This window comes from Mus pahari, chromosome 10 (assembly GCF_900095145.1).
Source record: "Mus pahari chromosome 10, PAHARI_EIJ_v1.1, whole genome shotgun sequence".
NCBI lineage: Eukaryota > Metazoa > Chordata > Mammalia > Rodentia > Muridae > Mus > Mus pahari.
In genome coordinates this window covers 114,216,151-114,237,551 of record NC_034599.1, presented here as the reverse complement: position 1 = coordinate 114,237,551, position 21,401 = coordinate 114,216,151, and the positions used below count along the sequence as shown (strand labels likewise).

Genomic DNA, 21,401 nt, shown 5'->3' with positions numbered 1-21,401 from the left:
ACCCTGACCCCTAACCCCTGACCCTGACCCTGACCCTGACCCTGACCCTGACCCCTGACCCTGACCCTGACCCTGACCCCTAACCCCTGACCCTGACCCTGACCCTGACCCTGACCCTGACCTTCTTCTGTTACTGTCAGAGAAGCAGGGTTGGTGCACATCTTTAAAAGGGGTAGTGTGAATGAATATGCAGATGAGAAATACACAGATACGTACTGACAGAGTATATTAATTTTGTCTTAGGGTTTTTTAAAATTATGGATAAGTGTGCATCTGGTCTTGGGCAGGTGCAAAAGTGCAGTGCCCACAAATGCCAGATGGGGGCATCAGATTCCCTAACACTGTAGTTACAGATGGATGTGAGCTGCCCAGCGTGGGTGCTGGAAACTGAACTCAGGTCCCCTAGAAGAGCAGCAATCTCTCTTATCTGCTCAAGCATCTCTCCAGCCACAGAACATGCGCATCTCTAAAGAACAGAACTCCGGGGATGGAGGCCACTCAGCGACAGAGCACTTGCCTAGCGTGTTGGAGCCTCTGGATTCAGTCTTACTGTGAAAAAAAATAAAGCAACAGGTACTGCCTGGTGTGGTGGTACCCCTTCTGTAATCTCAGCATTTGAGAGGCTGAGGCAGGAGGATCAGCATAAGTCTAAAGGCAGCCTAGACTACATAGAAAATCCCAAGCTACCTAGTGAGACTCTGTCCAAAAAGAAAAAAGAAAAAAGAAAAAAACAGCATCCCTTTAAGGACTGAGTCCACTGCAAACTGTTAGAATAGTTGACTAACACCTAACATGTACAAGACCCTGGGTTCAAATCCCAGCATTGAAAGAATAAAAGAGAAGGAGAAAGGAAGAAGAAATGAAAAGCAACTGGCATTTGAGTAAACATTAGCAACAGTAAATATTAATGTTTAAATCATTCTCCTGTCAACAGTACACGTCAGCACTTAGCACACAGCACTCTCACTCGATCGCCCTCCCCACCTTACTCCTAACCTCCAAGCCTCCCTAAGTATAAGCTCACCCAACAGGAAGCAGCTCTGCCACCTAGTGGTGTAACTCTATACTGCTGCAAGGATTTGGCTCCTGGAATTCCAGCTTAACTAGCTTCCACAGTCAGGCTTTGCTGTCTACGCTGATGGAAGCTGCTTAGATTTCCTTGCAATCTTTGTTTCTTAAATGCAAACAGACTCACTCTCAATGGGGATTTATAATGGAAATGATGGGGCTGGAGAGAAGGCTCAGCAGTTAAGAGCATTAGTTGCTCTTATAGAAGAAGTGGATTCAATTCCCAGCAGCACCACACGGTGGCTCACAACCATCTGTAACTCCAGTTCTAGAGCATCTATCGCCCTCTCTGGTTTTCTCAGGCACTGTATACAACAGGATGCGCATACTTATAGGCAGGCGAACACACAAATAAAATAATACACAATAAATACAAGTTATTATTTTTCTAAACCAGAAAAGAAGAGACATGAGAATAATTTGAAGTTATTCTGCGTGTTTCAAATAAAAATGCTTGGTCCCCACTACTCATCCAGACCAAGAAGACCCTTAACATGGCTAACCCCAAAGACCATTATCCCTCTTGGCTGCCGCTCCACAGATGGCAGGCCCAGAACACAGGAATTGGCATCACACTGCTGTGCCCAAAGATGACGCCAGCTACTTACGGAAGTATTTCAGCGTCTCTTCGATCTGTTCGGTTGTGAGGTCGATGTTGGCATCTGGGGAGATGAGGGGTGTATGCAGCCAGTCATCGTGGTCGTAACCATAGATGGTGTCCGCTCTTAGCTTGTAATGGGGCAGCTGTTCCTCCAGCAGGCTAATGATCTCAACTTCTGGAAGGTTGGTGCTGTTGCACACGTCTGGAGAGAAGAAGACTGAGTGAGAAACCACGCTGGCCGTCACCTCCGAGAGCTAAGCTTGAGGCCTATCCCTTGTCACCAATCTGCAGCATGCAGAATCCAGGCAAGGACACATCCATCAGGGGTCTTTTCTCATTTGAACTCTACTCTCAAGACAAAGAATTACTGAGGTGGACGCTGTCTGATGGGCACAGTGGCACAGGTAGGTACCAAACATATATCTTAGAACACTGTATAGCCAAGTATGGTGTCTCCATTAGGGTTACTACCGCTGTGATGAAATGTCACAACCAAAAGCAAGCTGGGGAGGAAAGTGTTTATTTCATTCACAGTTCCATGTAACTGTTCATCATCAAAAGCAGTGAGGGCAGGAACTCAATCAAGGCAGGAGCTGATGCAGAGGTCATGGAGGAATGCTGCTTACTGGCTTGCTTCCCCAGGCTTGTTCAGCCTGCTTTCTTATAGAACCCAGGACCACCAGCCCAGGGCTGGCCCCACCCACAATGAACTCTTCCCCAAATAATCACTAATTGAGAAAACACTCTACAGGCCTATACAGCCCAATCCTATGGGGGCATTTTGTTAATTGAGGTTAATCATCCTCTCGGATGATTTTAGCTGTATCGAGTTAACATAAACCCAGCCAGGACATATAGCCACTGTGACAGACAGCCACTAATAACCAGTACTGAGGGTTTTAAAGGATCCTAACACCATGAGATAAATAGTACATGTTTAAAGTGATGGATAAACCAGTGGCGTGGTTGGGTACAGTATATACATGTACTGAACTGTGACTACGAAGACTTCCCCACAGTAGCACCTCCTGTTGAGTGCCTAATATCCAGGGAGGGAAACTGGCTTCTCAAGCCTTCATCTTCCAAGTCTTTCACCCTCTCTTCTCTCAGTCATGCACTCTGGAGCTGACCTGGTTGCCATTCAACCAAGGCACCCACTGCTTAAGCTGTCCCTCACCTAGAATCTAGGCTGCATTGAATGTATTGATCCATCCATCCTTTTATCCATCATTCCATCCATCCACCCTTCTTTTCATCCATCCATTCATCTGTTCTTCCTCCCTTCCATTCTTCCATCCATTCATTATCCTTCTATCTATTCATCCATCCATTCATCTATCCATCCATCCATCCATCTATTCATCCTTCCTTTCATCCATTATTTCTTCCTTCCATTCTCCATTCCATCCATCCATTCTTTCATCTGCCCCTCCATCCATTATTCCTTCCAACCTTCATTCCACTCAGCCATCCATCCATTATCCAGCCAGCCAGCCAGCCACTCTCCCATCCATCCACCCATCCATCCATCCATCATCCACCCACCCACCCACATCCTGAATACCAGAGGCACAGTAGATGCCTGAGAACACAACCAACACAGTCCTGACCTCACCACAGCAGTGCTTCCTCCTGTGCTGAGTGAGCAGATACAGAAGCAGGGCCGTCCTCCCAGCCACAGCTGGGACATAACCCCTTCCCTGACCCCCCAAGCAGAGTTACTCTCTCTGCACCCCCATACCCACAGTGCCCTGTCAGGACTCCTCTGTCTTCTGAGTACTGCGGCACATGACCCATCTGACCGTGAGATAGCGCCCATCGTTCACACACAGGTGTCCTTGATTCACCCCTGGACTCCACAGCTCTGGGTCCAGGCTGTGCTCATATAGAGATGCTGTGGTAGGTGCTTCTCCTGCCGCTGTGACCAAACCTGATCAGAGTCAGCTTACGGAGGAGAGCTTACTTTGGTTCATGGTTTGAGGGCACACAGTCCATCATGGCAGGGAAGGTGTACTGGCAAGAGCGCAGAATGGCTGGCGGCACCGCACTCCCAGTCAGGAAGCAGAGATAAATGAGCCCTGGTGTGGGGCTCAATTTCTGCTTTTTATTCAGCTCGGGAGTCCAGGAAGGGACTGGTCCTCCCCACATCCAATATTGGTCTTGCCACTTCAGTGAAACCTCTCTGTTAACTACCGGATGGTGCAGAACACCTGGAGGTGTGCTTCCATGGTGATTGTAAGCAGCCAAGGTGACGGAGAACCTCCCCCACACAATCCATCCAAGCCGTCTTTTTATTTAGTTAAACTGAAGCATGGCAGGATGACACCGAGGATGAGGACACCCCACAGTGCCCTGCAGACTATGATTAAATCAACATGACAGGTTTCTGATGTCACCATGAGCTCAGCCCCTTTAGCAGCAGCCCTCAGCAGTAACCACTGTGGGAGTGGCTTGAGTCCCGTCAACCAGGAAGCAGAGGGGGTCCAGTTAAAGGGGAACAGCCAAGGCCTGACCATAGACTCAGAAGAAATGGCTGGCACCAATGGTAGGAGAGGAGGACTGTCGGAGGGGGCAGGAGGAGCCAAGGACAGGACTTTGCTGGAGACACATGAGAAGAGCAGCCAGGGTCGGGCTTACCTTTCTCTCCCTGGGTGAGCGGAGGCAAGAAGGCAGGAGGCGGTAACTCAGGTGACCGGTGGGTGGGGATGCAGTGCCTGCATGACCAGGTCAGACTAACCCGAATCCTGTTCCTCTGTAAACTGTCACTCTCGGTGCAGAAACCCAGCTATCCACACCCACCTCAAGATTCCCAGGAGCCTACACTGGCCCACCACATTCAGATCAGTTTGTAAAGTCTCACTGTAGAACATTCCCAGGCAGGAAGCCAGTGTGGGCTCTCAGAGTGCCAAGAAGAGAGTCAATGATTGATTGTAAAGTGTGGCCTCTGGGGATTTCAAGGTGCTTTAGGGCCACGGTTCAGTCCCGAGAAGGGGCAATGTGTGCATCTGAACGTAGGGGCTTCTCTGCTCAGGATGGGAAGGATCAGGGCCAGCGTATTCAGTATCTCAGCTCGCGAAGCCTATGCAAGACCTGCTGTATCTCAAAAGTGTGTGGAGAACAGAAGCGGTGACTGCCCTCAGAGAGCTATGACAGAAGCTGTGACCGCCCTCAGAGAGCTATGGCCCAATGTCCTCAAGACAAGGACCTTCCCTTCCCACTCAGTTCCCAAGGAAACGCCCTCCACTGCAGGCCTACTACGAGGTGAGCAGCCAGTTCCCACCTCTGTAGAGTCCTCAGCTACTGCATGGCCACTACCTGAGGAACCTGAAGAAGGGGACCTGGGCTCAAGACAGCTGCTACCAGTCAGTGGCATCTTTTGGCTAAATAGAGTTCTGACCAAACCAGCTCTGTACAGCTGTCCCCCCACACACACACACCCAAGGCAGCCGCAGCCTGTTTGCAGGAGAGTGGGCAGGGGACCAACACATTCCCACGGGAACACCCACACAACAGGCTGTCATTCTCTGGTGTCTCTGTGGTGTTTGACAGTAGGGAAGAGAACAGAGTCCATGGTAGGTGGAGTGTGGAAATCCCTTCTAAGAATAACATGTCACTTGTGACCATACTGTCATTTGCTCAGCCACTGGGACTCGAACTTGTCCTTCCAAGACTGGTCCAAAATGCATTCTTAAACATCAGGGTATTTGATCTTTTGTAATGCGGCCAACCGTTTATACATAAGCAATGTTGTAGTTGCCTTCACAGCCCAGAAAGTTAGGACATGACCTCAGGCAGGTGGAGGCCGCCAGGGAGCTCCCGCCTTGACCTCAGGGACAGGGGCTCTGGGAACTCCTGTAAGAATGAATGTGAGCATGCTGGACTGAGAAGACACCTCAAGGTCTGAGGCCGCGTAAATGTGGCATAAAGAACTACGACGACTTGTGGGACTGAGGCTGGGAAGAAACCCAGTCAGTAAAGTCATGCATGCATGAGAAAACCCTAGTTCAATCAACAGAAAACACATAAAAAAGCTGGATGTGGTAATACACACTTGTAATCCCAGCACTGGGGAGGCAGACAGGTGGATCCTGGAGGCTCACTGGCCGGCCGGCCAGCCTAGTCGGCCTGGGGATCGCTAGGCCAGGGAGAGACCCTGCCTCAGTGAACAAAATGGACAGTGTCCAAGGTAAGAGGCATCCAGGGTTGTTCTCTAGCCTCGGTACACATTTTCATACACTCATGCACCTATATACGAATGAAGAGAGAATTCACACACAGAAAGAATCTATAGAAACGTTGCCAACACTGGAAACCCACAGATGGGTGCTTGCGGACTGTCCCAGCTGGAAACTGAGGACGAGGTTTGATTTGTTCAGTCTCACAGGTGCGGAAGGTACATGGGTGACCTTGTTAGTCAAGGCCAGGCAACTAGGCAGGTGGCAGTTTCAGTCTGAGGAGCCCTCAGGAACTAACATGCCATCCCTCTGCTACTACTGTCCATCTCTGGAAGCCTGTGTGTGGAACTTAGGGTGTCCCATGACATCACACCAGGAGACGGGTGGAAGCCTCCACACATGGGCCAAGGGAGGTTTGTTAAGCACAAGGACAAGGCTCTCAAGCTGTGTCCTTGTCACCTGCCCAGTTTGCAGGTGCTAGCCATCTTTAGTCACTCAGGCAATGCCAAGGCCATGATCAGGACAGCCCTGGGTGCATGGCAAAATCACACACATGGTGCCTTCCATATACACTAAAGATCACACACATAGTGCCTTCTATGTACACTAAAGATCATACACGTGGTGCCTTCCATGTACACTAAAGAGCACACACGTGGTGCCTCATGTACACTAAAGAGCTCACACGTGATGCCTTCCATGTAGACTAAAGAGCACACACATGATGCCTTCTATGTAGACTAAAAAGCACACATGGCACCTTCCATGCAGACACCGGCCTTGTAGGAGCCATGATTTGCAAACAGCTCTGCCTCTTGGGAAGCAGCCAAGCCTACAGCTGAACCACACTTCCCGGCTCAGCCCCTGCTGTTCTCTCTCGCTTCCCTTACATCAGGACACACAAACCTCCTGCCATTCCCTACGGCTCCCCACCCCCAACTCACACAGAAATATTTTTTTTGAACCAGCTATTTTAGATACCTCTAGAATATTCACTGCACCCTAAAATGTCACTGAAATGTCAGCTTGTATTTGTGAACCTTGCCTGACCAATTCCCCCAGGCTCCCACAGGCCTCGGCATATACACAATTACACAACAGTGCCAGGCAGGGCTTTCTCCGTATTTCCTCCCCACTAGCCGAGGGTCACTCAGGAGAAAGGGCTCAAGAGTCCCAGCCCAGCCTCAAACCCAGCCCGAAGACCTTGCTTCAGAACGCACAGTGCTCGGAATGAAAAGAAGTGGCCGCGGCCTTGGCGGCTGCGTGGCAGACCTCTTCACCTTCCAGGAAGGGCTTCAGCATGCAGGAGGTGCCGCCATCCCATGACAGGGTCATCTCATGGCCCTAGCTCTCTGTCTAGCACAACAGAAAAGTGTCACAGGACAGTAGAAGTGCCCCACGTCCCAGGCAGAGGCCAATGTAATGCCTGCCATGGAAGTCTATTCCCAGGATCCCCTAGGGACTGCCCAAGCCCTGAGGTCTGGAATGACCCACTTCTAAGATGAAGGCACCCCTCGGGGCTGCCTGGGAGGGAGGGGACAATACAGGGTACCCCAGGGATCTGTCTATAGAGGTGGCTGGACCCACAGACTCAGGCTGGACCCACACCCTCAGAGGGGGCTTCGGGGAGGCCTGAGAATTTGTTCTGTGCTGAGGTAGTGTTTAAATTTAGAACTCAGAGAATCTCAGAAGTCAGGCTTCCTGGGAGGAGGTCTCCTCTTCTGCAGGGTACATAACTGCTCTGAGGTGGCTGTCCCCAGATGGAGAAGGGATGCACCCCCAGGATTCTGGGCCTGCTGTTTCAGGGCCATGCAGAAGCCCAGGGTTCTGGTCCCAGAGAACTGGGCACTAACTGCACAACCGTCAGGGGACAGAGGACACAAACACCCATGCCCACTCCACAGATCTGGAGTCACGGGGAAGCCATCAGGGAAGGAAAGGATAAATGAGAGTGAAACAGGAAGGCAGAAGGAAAGAAAGAACAGAGAAGTCAGAAGAGGGCTTCGGAGAACCAGGGCGAGGAAGCCGGCGCCACACTGCCACCTTCTGGACAGTCCGTGCACAGCACGGCTTCAAGAATACCGAAACCAAACTAACCATGTGACCAGCTTCTCCCAAGACTCAGCGCATCGTGTAGGCTGCAGCATGGTTCACAACGTCTGAGAGACGGAACCAGCCTGGGTGTCCGGGCTCAGAGCAAGGGAGAAGGAAAGTGTAATCTATATAAACACAGTGGAATGCTTTCAGCCTTACGGAGGAAGTCACATCACCCGCAGGAAACAGATGCATCTGGAGGCTACTGTACTAAGCAAATGAAGGTGATCTCAGAGAGGCAAACACCGTGCATTCTCTCCCATTTGTAGCTCCTAGATTTTGTAGATACATAAAATCAGGGAGGCACGGGTGATATGAAAGGGAAAACTGTCTAGGCCCTAGACTGTAGGGGAACGAAGCTAGTGGAAGGAGGTAGGAGGGCTCAGAGAGGGAGGGGCGTGGGATACAGGGTGAGCATGCTCAAAGCACACTATTCAGTTGCGTGAAAATGGCCCCGTGTGACTTTGTAGAAGTGGGCAAGACGGTCTGGAGAAAGGGGCCCCAGCCCCGTCCTGCCCACGCTGAGCCTTTTAACCCCCACCCAAACCTCATCATTATCTCTCTGGACTCAGTTCCTCTGTGTGTGGGACAGAAGCATGAGGAAGGCACTCTCTGCCGACCAGCAAACTCTGAGAAGATGCGGGCAGGGCCACAGGCCTATGGAGCCTTCTGGGACAGACCTTCTTTCTCTGCCCTCCACCTCTGACTTCTGCTAAGACTCGGATCTGAATTGTTACACAAAATCCCCCGATTTCTTTAAAATCACATTTATTTATTTACTTACTTATCTATTTATTTGGGGACCGAGATGTTACGGTGTGCCTATGTGGGAATCAGTTCTCTCCCACCACATGGGTCATGGTGACCAAGCTCATGTCACCCCTCTTGGTGGCATGTGCCTTTTCCCACTGAGCCATCTCGCTAGCCCTCAAATCCCTTGATTTCTACATGCTAGACAAATTCAGAAGTTTTTAAGTAGCCAAAGGCCGCATTAAACAAGTCTGTATGCTAGGATTTCCCACCCGGCCTATCATTACAGACCTTGGGAATACATTGTGGCTACATTAACAGAGACGAGCAAGGGCCCAAATGAGAGCCACTTGTCAAACAGGGCCAGACTGCCGGCTCCCCCCATCCTCACCTTTCCTCCTAGGCCCTCCCCAACCCACTGCTCAGCCACCAAGTATCCCCTCGACCGTAAGGTGATGAATTGAGCCACCCTGACCCCAGTTCAAGTCCCAAGAGGAGCTGATTGGAGGGAGCAACCATCTCTGTCACTCTTGGCAGCACCTGTGAGTGGCCACACCATGTCAGAGCTGCGCAGGGCTCCTCACCTTCTCTGTAGAGACCTGGACACCATGACACTTCCTGGACATTATAAGGATTGAAGGGTACAGACCCAAATGACACGCATACGCCATGCAGCACAGGAGCCGCATGAGACTCTTGGCCGCCGTCTACAGCCGACAGCCGACTTAGAACACTCTTCTCTCCTGATCCAGATGGTTGGGAACTAGCCTAAGCTTCTCGGGGGAACGCCGTCACAGTTATTTTTGCCTGTTGTGAAGTGTTGGCACTATGTAGCACACCATCTTCCTGTCCCTGGGTCCCAGGATTACGGGCCTGTGTTGCAGGCTGAAGCCACGGGCACTTAATCTTCTCTAGCACAGATGCTATAACTCCACAGATTACAGGAGACTCGCAGAGCCATCTGCTGTTTCAAACACGTCAGTGGATAAAGGCGAGCAGGGCCAGAGAGGCTGTGACACCACAGAGCCAAGCATGCGCATTGAGCATGGCCGGCCAGAAACTGGCACATGCGCGTTGGGCGTTGGTCATGGCTCCTGCGCTGTCTGAACAGCTTCTACACCCTGCTAACCAAGATGTTCTGCAAGGCTCTGCTGGCCTCAACCAGAATACACTGTACTGGCTCTAAGGACCACCCAGAGGGTGGAAGACTTGGGAGGGTGTGTTATGGGCTAAGCCAATAGACTGAAAGGAGAGAGCAAGGCCTCAGGGTACTGGGTGAACTTTGGGCTGAGCAGCCACGAGACAGAAGGTAGGGCTCTGTGACTGAGGTACCCCATGCTCTCAGCAGCCAAAGAGGGTCTCTAAAGCACAGGGCAGACAGACAAGCATGCAGGAAACTGGAGAGCAAAAGCCAACAGAGCTAAGCTTCAGAGAAACAGACAGCGCTGGAGACTCTCTAGAATGGTTGTAGCCTTAAGCACCTGAAGAACTCGGTATCCAAAAAAGCAACAGTGGCATCAGTTCAGGGGTACGGATATGCCCACCACCCCGACACACACATGCACACACACATACAAGCCCTCACACAGGCTCCTAAGATACATACCCCTGACAAGCAGCTATGCTGAGGCAGCCAGTCCACCTACTCGGTTACAGAAACAGGGTTTCCAGTGTGAGGCTAAAGGGCAACCTTGAGCAACTGAATGTGGCGTGGTTCACGTGGGCAAGCTGGCTTGTTGTGCAACACAGCGGGCAGCAAAGAACAGGGCAAAGCGAAGGAGGAGGGACCTCCCGAGACGCCTCCAAAATGCCCATAGCAGATGGTCTGATGCTGGTGACGTTGTGGCTGCCTTACTGTGGGCAAGCACGCCCAGGAATGCCCACACATCGATGCAATCGGCTATCGATATAGCTCCCTGGACGCAATCCTGTCCCTAGGTAATGGGTGGTGCGAGGGTGTTTACAACATCCAAATTGTTAAACGTATGTGGAGGAGACGTTGTGAAGAACACTGAGGGGTGAGACCCTTAAGAGAGTGACCACCACCAGAAAAGGCAGTGGGAAGACAGCCACTCCCCTAGGTTAGCCAGACAGAGCCTGAAGCTCCACTGGCATCTAAACGCTGCCCTCTGCCTAGCGCAGGTGTGGCCCTGAGAAACCGTTCAGCTCCTCAGTAAAGGAGAACTGCCACATGCCGCAGCAATCTCTACTGCTGGCTCGCAGGGCTGGAAACGGCTGTTCTGAGGGAACCATACGGACATACTCACAGCGAGCTATTCACAGGACGAAAAGGCAGAAAAGCCCAGATGTCGACAGACTTACTGATAAATGGATACAGTACACCCGGACAATGGAACACTAGTCAGCCATAAAGACAGAATGCAGAGTTGACAGGCACGCCAACATGAGTGACATGAAGTCAGAGGATGTGAAAGAAGCCAGCCACGGAGACCACAAGTGGCGTGACTTTTTTTTTTTTTTTTCCAGAGCCACCACAGAAAGGAGACTGGGCACTGCCAGGGGCTAAGGAAGATCGACTATTAATAGAGCTTGCTTCCTTTGGGTGAAAATGTACAGAACCAGGCAGCGGTGAGTGTGCAGTATATAAATGCACTAGCGGTACAAAAGTTCACTGGTAGAGCGCTTGCCTAGCATACATGAAGCTAACTAAGTTCAAGTCCCAGAACTGCCCATTTAAAGGAGCCGGTGCTCAACAGTACAGAAGATATGCTTTAAATGTGTTCTTTGACAACTGTTATGTGTATTTTAGCACAACTTGTGAAAAGTGTTCTTGTTTAAGACGATAATGAACCACTAACATGTGCAAATACAATGTCTAGAATCTAATGGCAAACAAGGGGTGGGGAGGCCCCAGGCTCAGGGGCAAAAGAAGACAGGTGAGACTAGCCACATCAGTGAGCCCTTGGTTTGATTGAGAGACCTGCCCCAATAATTAAGGTGAAAGATCAATAGAGGATGATTCCCAACATCAGCCTTGGGCTTCTACGTGAAAGTGCACACATGTGCAAGTGCACCCACACATATGTGTGCCTATACATGCCAACATACACACTACACCACACACAGATATACACTACATGAGATACACACTACAACACACATAGATACACATACACAACAGGAGGAAGATAATGTTAGGCATTCAAGAATATACACTGGCAAGAGAAATGGTAAATGACAAAGGTTTTGACAGCACATGAGTCTGTAATACACTAAAAGTCTATTACACTGAAGTCTACATTCAAAACAGGTGGGCTCATGGTAAACATGAACTCAGGCTGTTTGGGTCTGGTTTTGTCGAGGGACCCTAGCTCTGTCCAATTACGAGACAATCTAAAATCAAAACTAAAGGTGATCCTGCTGATACTGAAAAAAACCCTGCTCTCTGGCGCTCTCCCACTGGCTCACAGGAACCCCTTCCAGCCTAGGGTCTCTCCCCACACTACAAGCAAGTAAGCCAGGCCTCAGCTAGTATTGCTGGGGACCCTGGGTATAGTTCAGGTCTCCACTGCCTAGGGACAGTGTCGGATCCCACACAACCAAGGCTTGATCCCCAAAATGCACCCCTCAAGTTCAGTTCCCAGCAGCAAGCCTCAGCATCCTACCTGTGCCTCTGACCGAGGGTCTACGCATCTGGGTTCCCACAGTCCACTCGGTGGGTTCAATTCATCTGCCTAAGTGGCTCACAGGATCCCCAGGAACTCACTTCTGCTTATGACAGACACAGTCGAGGCTACGTACAGGGCGAGCTTGGTGCTGGTCTCACACCTTCTCTGAGGTGCTACCTTCTGGAACCCCATGTCCTCGTGTGGCAGCCGTGTGGGAACATGGACAGGTCAGGAGGTCAGTGGAGACCGGCAGAGCCAGTCCGTGGGGTGAGGGTAGAGCCCCTCCTGAAACAGGTTATGTGTCTTCTACTATCCAGCGGGTACAGGAGGGAGAGCTGTCACAGGCCAGGCAAAAAGTGAGGTAAAGGCACTTGCTTTTACCTGGAATCCTGACTTTAACCCCTAAACCCACACTGTGGAAGGAGAAGCCCCCCCCCCCAAGTTATGCTCTGATCTCCGCTCACAGGCCAGGCACACAGGTGCACACGTGTACACATACAATAAATATGCTTGCATTTATGCGTATTTCTTTCTGGCCAAGGGTCTATGCATCTGGAGTCCCACAGTCCACTCTGTGGGTTCAATTAATCTTCCTAAGTGGCTCACAGAACTCACAAGAACTCACCTCTGCTTATGAATTATTTCTTAAAAGAAGTGAGGGTGCTCACCTCTGAGTACAGCAGGCAGAAGATGACTCGGGAGACCTTGTGAAGGCCGAGGGACTGGGGAGGAGTCTGGAACTCCATAGCCGAAGAGGAAAAGGCTTATTATAAACAAAGGGACTTTTGACATGCTCGCTCTTCCTTCCTTCCTTCCTTCCTTCCTTCCTTCCTTCCTTCCTTCCTTCCTTCCTTCCTTCCTTTCCCACAGTGTCTCCTGTAGCCCAGACTAGTCTTGAACTCTCAATGCAGCCAAAGATGACCATGGACTCCTGCCTCTACCTCCCACCTGCTGGGATAACAGTTGGTATGGGTCACAGCACTTGGTTTGCACTTGACATTGATTTCTGCGTGCAAGCAACCGGCTGAGCTTCAGGCCAACCCCAGGTATTTCTGTATTTCCCCATGTGTTGGACGTAGACTTTCACATTAAATCCATTACACCACTCAATAAAAAGTTCTACACTAAAGTTCTAAAGGATCTTATAAAAACCTGATGACATTTCCTTTAACGTGTTTTGGTTTAATTATGTAGGGTTAGGAGTGGCCTTGGGAAGCTTTGTAGTAATTTTTAATGGCTTTGGTAGCTGGATATGGTGGTGACCATCTGGGGTTCCAGCACTTGGGAAACCGAGGCAGAAGGCTTTTAAGTTCTACACAGGAAGTGCACCCTGTCTCAGTGAGAAGAATGCTCACTGAGGGGAGGTGCCTGGGAGGCCAGGGACACTTAGGTCAGGCGAGCTTCAGGAAACAGGCTCAGAGGTGTGGAAGCCCTTTGCTAAGTGGTTTGGAAAAGCACAAGACATTCTGTAAGCCTGCAACATGTCCAGTCCCTCCTGCTTTACTTTCTGGGCTGGGTTGCAGTGTGAAATCACCTGCCAGAAAGCACAGTCAAGGACAAGACCATCTGCGAGCCCACAGTCTTAAGGGCGAGCGAGGCCTGAGGGAGAGAGGGTGCTCAGGCTGCTGCCCAGGCAAGGCTGCCAACGGTCTGCAGCAACGATTCCCAGCACATTTCCCAACAAAGCTGTCAGTCGGGCTGTGTCCATGTTTGTTTGTTTTGAGACAGGGCTTACTATAAAGCCCTGGCTGGGTTGGAACTTGCTATGTAGATCGAGTTCCGTGAACTCACAGAGATCCTCCTGCCTCTGCCTCCTGAGGGCTGGAATTAAAGGCCTGTGCCATCATTCTTTGAGTTGCCAACCTTTTTATCTGTCCGTCCATCCCTCTATCTATCCATTGTCTATTTGTTCATCATCTATATCTATATTTATTATCTGTCTGTCTGTCATCTACTAGTCAGTCAACGGACAGTATCTATCATCTGTGTGCTTGTCACCCACCCCGCTATCAATCCTCTATCTGTACGCAATCCTGGCAATGGTGGTAATGTAGAACAAGGGCTTTACTCACAGTAGACATTTAGAATTCTGCATTTGTGCCCACCCAGACCCTTCCCACCCTCGCTCCCTTTCACGAGACAGAAAATCATGAAGCAAAGGACCCCAAGTCCTCCCTTCCAGTTCCCTGTGTAACACTTCCACTGTGGAAGGTGTAGGGAGTGGGGCGGATGCTAAGGTCCTGTTCCCCAATTGGTTCTTGATCTATCAGTAAAGATGCCAGGGGCCAATTACCGGGCAGAAGGAAAGAGGCGGGACTTCCGGGTCCCTGCAGGAGAGCTGAGGAGTTACAAAGGAAGAAGGGTTGGAGGGAGAAAAGGTGACCGGCCATGTGAGATCTGGGGTGGAGCGGCCGTGGGCTGCTTCTCTGGGCAGAAGGTCAGGGTGTTGAGCTGAGACTAAAGGTAACTGAGCAACTGAAGCTGAGGGCAGATTGAAAGGTGCTGAGCTAAGAGTATGGGGAAAGAAGCGCTAGCCGAGGGAGGTCAGAAGTGCCCAGCAGTTGAGCCAAGAGGGCGGACTCAAAGTGTGTGTCCTTCATCCAAGGATCCGAGGGAACATGGGAGAGGCTGGTGCTGTGGTCCGCATGGATCTTACAGCTTGTAGCAAAAAGTACACACTACACGCCTTTAATCCCAGCACTCGGGAGGCAGAGGCAGGCGGATTTCTGAGTTCCAGGCCAGCCTGGTCTACAAAGTGAGTTCCAGGACAGCCAGGGCTATACAGAGAAACCCTGTCAAGTACACGCTAAAGAAGGCACCAGCTTCAGCACTGTCACCCAGATGTGACAAACCTGCTGGAGCCAGCTATGCAGCCAAGGATGACTTTGAATTCTTGATAGTCCCACCTCAGGAATATTTTCTTCCAGAACAACGACAGCTTCGTTTCTATAGTCATTCTATCTTTAAACCATCTGAGTTTCACTGGACCTTAAGGGATTCAATAGGGGATCCAGTATACTTTCCAAAATAAGCTCAAAGGCCAGAATGACACGCATTTACAGGCCACTGACTGTGCTTACACTAGAGCCTCGTGGATCCACAACAGCTCTAAATTCTTTAACTTTTGGCGGGGGTGGGGGGTTTTGAGACAGGGTTTCTCTGTGTAGCCCTGGCTATTCTGGAACTCAGAAATCTGCCTGCCTCTGTTTTGTCTGCACATATGTCTGTGTACCATGTGTTTCCCTGGTACCCATGGAGACCAGGAAAGGGAGTCAGATCCCCTGGGACCATGGCTGTGAGCCACCATGTGGGTACTGGAAACTGAAACCAGGACCTCTAGAAGGGCAGCCACTAAGCCATGTCTCCAGCCCTCAGAGTCAAGATTCTTACTGTCCCCGGTGACACCAGCACACAGAGGGGCTAAGTAAGTGGGGGCAGGTCACACAGCGGGAGACAACAGACCCTGCTTCCTAGCAGAGGCTGGCCCCAGAGGGCACTGTCATAACTACTACCCATGCTGCTCCTGGCCCTAAAGCTTACTTATGTCCAAAATCCCAGGGTCTCTGGGTCTTTGAGAGTCCCCTACACACAGTTAAAGTCTCTCTGGGGACATTCTGAGACTGTCTCCACCCAGGAACCCCACAGTCACCTCAGACACAAAGGGTCTGTTGTGCTCTGTGCTTCGGCTTCTGAAGGCGAGGTCCTTTCTGGCACCTCAGATTACAGAGGCCGCATCCCTTAGCTGTCTTTCGCCTCATAAAATATGTGCTTCCAGATTCCAGAACTCTCCCACACTATGCCCAGAATACAAGGTGCCAGCCAGAGTCCAGCATGGCCTCGAGCTATGAATGATCTCTACCTTCTACCCAGCATGCTTTGCAAGCACCATTACATTCTTGAACAGGTGTGAAAGATGAAGAAACACTGCTGTAGAAAGCTTGCGTCACGCTCTGACTCCTGGTGGAGGTGGCCTGATGGACACCATTGTCTAAAAGCCTTGGAGCCTGGCACAAGGACTTCTCAGCCACCCACCTCCACCTCCACAGCGAAGCATGGGCCATGAGGCTTACATTCGGACACCACCACAGAAGTGATGGTCTGTAGGTACAGACTAGCTGGCCAGGGGTGGCCTGAGCTTTTGGACCTTCCTTATGAATGTGATAACGTTAAGGGTGGTGGCCGTAGTTAAAATGGTAAAACCAACGGAGAGGAGAAGCCTGGGACCCTAAGGAATCAGGGTCTTACCAGTTCTTTCTGCAAAGCCTCTTTCTGAGCGTGTGTGTGTGTGTGTGTGTGTGTGTGCGCGCGTGCGCGCGCGCGTGTGCGTGCATGCACGCACGCGTGCACATGTGTGCACATGGCTATAGAGGCTGTGTGTGTGTGTGCACACGCATGCACATGTGTGCACATGGCTATGGAGGCCAGAGACCCACCTTGTGTGTCTTTCTCACTTGTTCCCCTTATTTTATGAGTCAGTCTCTCCCCTTTCTCTGGCTCCCACAGGTTAGGCTTCCCTGGGGGTCTGCTTGTCTCTGTCCTAAGTGCTAGGATTACAGGCAGAGAAGAACAACCCTGGATTTTTTTTTTTTTTTTTTTTTTTTGCTCAGGCATCTCCCAACCCTCAAGTTCTTTTACTTCAGAGAAAAATTAGTGGTACCAGGTGAAGCTGTTGTCCAAAACAGACAAACTTCATCTTTTCCTTATAGCTATTAAGTGATTAGATGTGAACTGGTGTTTCCCTAGCCCAGAACAAATTGGGACAAGCATTTGTGAGTCACTTCGCCGTCCCCAGCCTCCTCTTGGGCTTCACTGGGATAATGTGGGCCTTTAGGTCAAGGTTACTGTTTCCAAATCACTCATGTTCTGTGCAGAATCATTCAGACCTGATAGCCATGGCATGACTCCAAGCTCGTCAGGAAGCTTGGGCAGGGCAGGGACAGGACACAGCTCAGTTGGCAGAGCATCCTAACATGCCGGAAGCCCTGGGTTCAATCCCCAGCACCGCATGCAGTGGGTGTGGTGGAGGGAGGAGGATCAGGAGGCCTGCCTGGTCCATCCTCTGCTACATGGAGAGTTGGAGGCCAACCTGGGCTAAACAAGACCCTGTCACAAAACAAACAACTTCCTGAGCATCTGGCAGAGTCCGGGCCCAAACCCTGTCCCAGCCTCTTCTCCCAGGGTTAGCTGGCTGGGACAGTGCGGGTCGGCCATGATCGAGGGGTGAGATAAAGGGCCGAAGGCCAGATCTGAAGCTGTCTATCTGATTAACAGAAGGAAACTCTGAGAGACCACAGCCCAGCGGTGCCGCCAACATCCAGTGTTTTCATCTGCTTTATTGTTAATCTACACTATTTACTACACAGGAAACTCTCCCAAATGAACAATGGCAGTATTCTCAAAACAGCAAGTGAGGTCACATGCCTGGCAGAACATCCCAATAGCACAGCGATGACCACCTAAAGGCAGGAGGCCCACAGAGCAGGCTGAGCTGCCGTGACCCCAGTCCACGTTACTTTAACTAGGCTTCAAATCGACCCTAAAACATAGAATACGGGAGAAAGACCTGCTACCAAGCAGAACAGGAAGCTATGAAGGGTTAGGGTTAGGGTTAGGATTATATTTCCTGTGTGTACATATGTGCGTGTGTGTGGAGCCAGACACCATCAGCTATGATCCTTCAGGACTCATCTGCCTTTTGTGATAGAGTCTCTCATTGACCTAGAACTCACCAAGCAGGCAGGCTGGCTGACCAGAGAACTATCTCTCTCTGCTTCCCCAGCACTAGATCACAAGTATACACCACTAGGTCCAGCTCTCGAGTTCTGGAGATCAAACTCGGGTCCTTGCTGCAACACGCTATTAGTGACTAAGCCATGCTCCCAGCCAAAGGGCACTTTAAAAAATTCCTCCTCACTGTTCAGGTACAGTGAGCTATGAAGCACGCACCCCTCGGCCCTCGGCTCTGCCAACCCAGCATTAAGAACAATGGAGAGGAACTCAGAGGTCCCTGAAAACATAATCAATACGCAGCCACCCTGTAGGGCAGCTGTGGGGATAGCTAAAGGCTCTGCGACTTCTTTGTGTGTGGGGTGGGAGGGGGGGGTGATAAAAATGCGCTAACACTGAGAAAGCAACCGCTCATTCCCAAAGCACACTAAAATCTACTCACTACTGTACATCCCACAGATGGCGTGTCTGGACATAAACTGTACCTACGTGGGAATTCCAACACTAACAGCTGGCCCTCTCAAAGCCATTGGAGCTGTGCCCTCTTCTTCTCTCCCAGCTCCTCTGGCCCAGCAGAGCTGAGAGAAATAAAGGGCTTGGAGGTGTCTGACCTCGGGGACGGTCACCTGTTTGCCAGTCATCAGAGGATCTTACCACAGAACCTGCTGGAACCAGCAGCTGTGTGTTTGTTCGCAAGCTCCCTCCATTCCCTACCCCTACTGTGCATTACTGTGGGTGAGGCTCAGTGAAGCCTCAGCTCTGCCCAGCACACCTTACATGGCTCAGGTGAACCATGTGCCTCCGTGACTCCATGCGTCCTGAGCAAACAGACCCCAAGCTGATGCACCATGTGAGCCTCTGAGTCTGGGAGGCATCGTTTAGCATCTCAGCAGCAACACCCAGCAGTTGAGAGACACAGAGTGGAGCACCAATAGATAAGGTCTGTCCCAGGGAACGCAGGCAAGGAACATGAGGTTACTTGACTCTGGTCACACCCTCCACTACAGGGCCAATCTCCCGGGATGGTCTCCAGCGCTCAGAATGGCCAGGGAGGAAAGCCAAGAAGAGATGAATAAAGAAGATTTCCCGGAAGTCTACACAACTACAATAACCGCCTCACAACAGACCCCTGCTGGGAGATGGAAAAACAGGGTGTGGGGAATACGGCTGCTGCTGTGGTGCTCCACACGTCCACTAGGTGGCGCTGCAACACCACACTCCCAGCCTCACAGGATCCTCCCTCAGTCTGACTGCCAATCACAGGCCTGGGGAGGACGTGAGCCCAGAAAACTTCCAGGATTGCTACACTTGTTCTTCTATGTGCACAAACACCGAAGAGCAAAGAAAATCTGCCTGCTTACTGTCAGGCTCCTCTCAGCTCGTCTCACTCTGCCCTCGTGCCTAAATTTCTCCAGCTCATGGTTTTCCCTTCCACAGCTTGTCATTGGCCATTGGGTTCTTGGTTCTGTTTCTCTTCCTCTCTTGCTCTCTGTCTTGCCCGATATCTTCTTCTTTTTCTTTTCTTTTCTTTTTTTTTTTTTCTGATTTTTTTTGAGACAGGGTTTCTCTGTATAGCCCTGGCTGTCCTGGAACTCACTCTGTAGACCAGGCTGGCCTCGAACTCAGAAATCCGCCTGCCTCTGCCTCCCGAGTGCTGGGATTAAAGGCGTGCGCCACCATGCCTGGCCCGATATCTTCTTGATCCTCTCTTCCTCCCTCCAGCCCCTAGCCCCTAGCCCACCCATGCCCAAGTCCAATCTGCTGGCCATGTTCACTACTTTCTCCCCTGTTCTAGACAATTCCAGATGCCTACAGCTCTACTCTCCGTCAAATCTACAATAAAAACCTCCTCAACCATCCTTCGGAGGGCTCGTGTCCTCAGTTCATATGCTAACAGCGGTTAAGGTCATGCTGAGCCGTGGAATTCAAACCAGAACAGATGCACACAAGGGGCAACAGCCCTGGCATTGGCTGCCTTTCAGGCTCATGCTTCTGGGGGAGGGGGGGTGCAGGAAGGATCCTACCCACAGGGACCTCTCCTTGTCCTTAGAAATGGACCCTGGGCTGAGGGGTGGGGTGGCTCACTTGAAGACTACACAGCCCTGAGCTCCATCCCCAGAACTCCATAAAGCCTTAGAAATAGAGCCCACTTCCCCTGCCTCTGCGAGCTTAGTCTGTCTTGGGTTTTTATGGAAACACCTGGGTCAGTCAGGCCGGAGGTGAGAGTCAGGGCGTGGGTCTGGGCGGCTCCCTCAGGATCTGCATTCCTCCCGCATCTCAGTTCCACCGGCCCACAGAAGGTCTTACTTGCTAGAGACTCAAACCATCTCATAGACCCAGATCCCAGGCTCCCCATGCCTATCCATCCCCGTCCAGCTCCTCTACCCATGCACAAGTACAGGTAATGTGTTCTACCGAGTCCAGTCAGTCATGCAGGCAGTGGCCACCACACAATCCCTACCTCCCAGTTCCTGGCTCTCCTTAGCTGCAGTGGGATCACATGGCCTCTGCCAGCCACACACTGACCAGTCCTGAAATCTGAACCTTCATGCCCTTGTCTGATCATAAGCCTGTGTCTCCAGCCTCCCCTCTGTTTCTCCCAGGATTCCACATCCAGACCAAGGATCAGACAGCCTGCTCAGCCTCAGTTTGCAATGGGTCCTGGGGTCGCATTCACCCTTGGGTATCCGCAGAGCTCTCAGTGGGCGAAAACCCGAAAGTCTGGAGAAAACCTGTTTTAATTTGCTTCCCCAGCTGCTGCGATAAAACCCTGACCAAAGGCAGCTTGCAGGAGAGGAGGGTTTGCATGGCTTCCAAGTGCAGCCCATGGTGCAGTCATGGCACCATCCATCATAGAGGGAACTGAGAGCAGGAACCTGGAGGCGGGAGATGAAGCAGAGGCTGCGGAGGGCACTGCTCCTGGCTTGCTGGCCACGGCTTGGTCAGTTTCCTTTCTTTTCTCTTGTTTTTAGTTTATGTGTATGGGTATACGCCCACAGAGGACAGAAGTGGGTGTCAGATCCCCTGGAACTGGAGTTGAGACCACTGTGAGCTGCCATGTGGGGTGCTTGGAGTTGAACCCACATCCTCTGGAAGAGCAGTCAAACCCACAGTTTGCTTTCTTATACAATCCAGAATCACCTGCCCAGGGGTGACACCATAGTCGTGGGTTGGGCCCTCCCTCGGCAATCATTAATCATGAAAATGCCCACAGACTTGTCCACAGGCTAATCTGATGGAGGCATTTTCATAACAACAATAATAGTAACAACAACAACAAACAGAACTGAGAGCAGTTCTCAGTGAATGAACTCAAGAGTCCCCAGGCTTCCTTGAAAATGGGGCTGAGTCCTGGGA

The 21,401-nt window shown here is 51.1% G+C and overlaps 1 protein-coding gene across 4 annotated transcripts in view; it reads right to left on the bottom strand.

The window, feature by feature from the left end:
• Positions 1-21,401, bottom strand: part of Trak1 (trafficking kinesin protein 1) — a 165,659-nt gene that overhangs the window by 71,464 nt on the left and 72,794 nt on the right. For 3 of the 4 annotated variants that reach the window (XM_029543445.1, XM_021206357.2, XM_029543447.1), the window contains one exon: positions 1,677-1,871. The gene's annotated coding sequence lies outside the window, so the exon portion shown is untranslated. Of the gene's footprint in view, positions 1-1,676; positions 1,872-10,294; positions 10,592-21,401 lie in introns of those variants that run through there. The other variant, XM_029543446.1, reaches the window with a different exon arrangement.